This window comes from Oryctolagus cuniculus, chromosome 10 (assembly GCF_964237555.1).
Source record: "Oryctolagus cuniculus chromosome 10, mOryCun1.1, whole genome shotgun sequence".
Lineage (NCBI taxonomy): Eukaryota > Metazoa > Chordata > Mammalia > Lagomorpha > Leporidae > Oryctolagus > Oryctolagus cuniculus.
The window spans coordinates 23256409-23259254 of NC_091441.1; the positions used below are offsets into that span (position 1 = coordinate 23256409).

General features: G+C 51.1%; 1 pseudogene; it reads right to left on the minus strand.

Annotated features, from left to right (window-relative positions):
* Positions 1-2153: 2153 nt before the first annotated feature.
* Positions 2154-2608, minus strand: LOC100347058 (large ribosomal subunit protein uL13-like; annotated as a pseudogene).
* Between the last annotated feature and the right edge of the window lie 238 nt (positions 2609-2846).

Here is a 2846-nt window from a genome sequence, read left to right on the forward strand (position 1 = left end):
CATCAGTGATGTGGCTCAGATGTTCTAATCCTCCAATATATTATGTTGGTTGCACTCCAGAGTCACATTTGAATTAAAAAGAGAAAAGAAGAGAGGAAGAGAAAGAGAGAGAGAGGAGTGATGAGGGGAGGGGGGAGAGAGAACATGAGGCTAACGAGTCACTTCTTTTTAAATACTGTTTATTCTCTTTTGCACTCTGATTTCTTCTAAAAAGTAAAGATCCAAGTATTTCATCTTATTGTCTTCAAGTCTTCAGGATGACAAATAAAAGTAGCATATTTCTCTAAAAATGTTCCAGAAAACAGAGAAAGGATAATATTTAAAGTCAAGACTTAGTTTTTCTGTCCAAACAAGGACTTTCCAATCTGGCTGCTGGCAGTCTCAGGAAATCTCAAGCTCTTCAGCCAAAAACTCCTTATCTTCCTGACCTTGAGCATTTGCATGGACAGCTCCCTCAGAGTGGGGGCTGTTTCACTCTTGCCTTCCTGGAAAACCCCCAGTCATCTTCCAAGATACAAAGGAGTTGCCAGCTTCTCCTCTGGTTCACAAGGCCCAGGGTACACACCTCTGATGGAGCGTCCAGCCCGTTGTTTCCCTAACTTACCCACTTACCTTCTAACTCAATGGGTTGATCTTTGATGACCTTGATTACAAATTTTTATCTTTTACTCTTGACTTCTGAGGACACTACTGGTTCACAAAAGGCACTTGATTGATGCTTGCTGAGTGAATGACTACCAAGAGTCGCACAGGCATATTTCGAGTGTTACATAGAGAAACGGGGGTTGGCCGGAGCCGCGGCTCACTAGGCTAATCCTCCGCCTTGCGGTGCCGGCACACTGGGTTCTAATCACGGTTGGGGTGCCGGATTCTGTTCTGGTTGCCCCTCTTCCAGGCCAGCTCTCTGCTGTGGCCAGGGAGTGCAGTGGAGGATGGCTCAAGTGCTTGGGCCCTGCACCCCATGGAGACCAGGATAAGTACCCGGCTCCTGCCATCGGATCAGCGCGGTGCACCGGCCGCAGCGCGCCAGCCACAGCAGCCATTGGAGGGTGAACCAACGGCAAAGGAAGACCTTTCTCTCTGTCTCTCTCTCTCACTATCCACTCTGCCTGTCAAAAAACAAACAAACAAAAAACACAGAGAAACGGGTGATTATGAAATTCTCATTTCAGCTGTGATGAAAACCCATGGTACATTGAAGGCTCACTTATGAAGGTCAAGTGTGCCAGTTCTTGATGGATTGTTACCTCTTTCTCCAGTGGCCCTACTTTCCTGCTGTTCTTTACTAATAGAAATGGACTTTGCGGGGCCGGTGCCGTGGCTCACTTGGTTAATCCTCCGCCTGCAGCGCCAGCATCCCATATGGGTGCTGGGTTCTAGTCCTGGTTGCTCCTCTTCCAGTCCAGCTCTCTGCTGTGGCCTGGGAAGGCAGTGGAGGATGGCCCAAGTGCTTGGTCCCCTGCACCCGCATGGGAGACCAGGAAGAAGCTCCTGGCTCCTGGCTTCAGATCGGCCCAGCGCCGGCTGTAGCGGCCATTTAGGGAATGAACCAACATAAGGAAGACCTTTCTCTCTGTCTCTCTCTCTCACAGTCTATAACTCTACCTGTCAAATAAATTTAAAAAATTAAAAAAAAAAAAGAAGTGAACTTTGCAAGTATTTTTTTGTCGTCTGGCACAGTGGTACCTGTTGTCCTATTGGTTTGTCCTCACACTGGATGAAAAGGAGTTTCTTTTTCTGAGTTTTACTGTGCACTGCTTGTCAAATTCCTGTGCAGTGTACAGATTCTCCAGGACTTTCTCTTGTAGAGGAAGTAGGTCACAGAGCCCCATATCTGCAGCTGAACTTGACCCAGAGCAGCCAGAAGTTTCTCTGGAACCTCCTCTGTTGACTTCAGACTCTGATACTGCCAGCAAGGCACCAGGCTAAGAACAATATCTCCCAACACTCTTCTGGTGAGTTCCAAAGCCCGACACTTACCCATGATGGCTTCCTCAGCATTTCAGAGGACAGACTTCCAGAAAATCCTGCTTGCAGAGTGCCTCAGCTCCTTCTTGCTAATCAGTGAGCCACAGCCATGCCCTCTTCAGTGAGATCTGTTTCTCAGGCCTGTTTAGTGAGTTCTTCCGTGGACACACTCTCTCAGTGCTAGGTTATAGTAGCTTCTCCCGAAACCAACCTGGGGCCAGGCGCCCCAGGTAGGCAAACTTCCGCGTGGGCTTCAGCCGCACGACGTTGAGCCTCCCGGGGACCACCATCCGCTTTTTCTTGTCGTAGGGCAGCGGGATTCCATCGAATACCTTGAGGCGGTCCAGGGCAGCCTGGCCCCACTTGGTCTTATGGGGCAGCATGCCTCGCACGGTTCGCCAGAAGATGCGGCTGCGGGCCTGGAAGTGGTAGGGGCCCCGGGATGGGTTGGCGTTCATCCGCTTGCGGAGGAAGGCCAGGTACTTCAGCTTATTCCTGTAGAAATTGCCGGAAATGTTGATGCCCTCGCAGCGCATGACCGCCACCTTGCGGCCCAGCAGCGCCTGCTTGGCCACGATGGCCGCCAGGTGGCCCGAGAGGTGGCCTGGCCGTCCAGCACCAGGACCTGCCCCTCTGCCATCTTCAGCAGCTGCCTGGGAAAAACTTTAAAGATATAATTTTTTTTTTTTGACAGGCGGAGCGGACAGTGAGAGAGAGAGACAGAGAGAAAGGTCTTCCTTTTGCCGTTGGTTCACCCTCCAATGGCTGCCGCGGCCGGCGTACCGCACTGATCCGAAGGCAGGAGCCAGGTACTTCTCCTGGTCTCCCATGGGGTGCAGGGCCCAAGCACTTGGGCCATCCTCCACTGCACTCCCTGG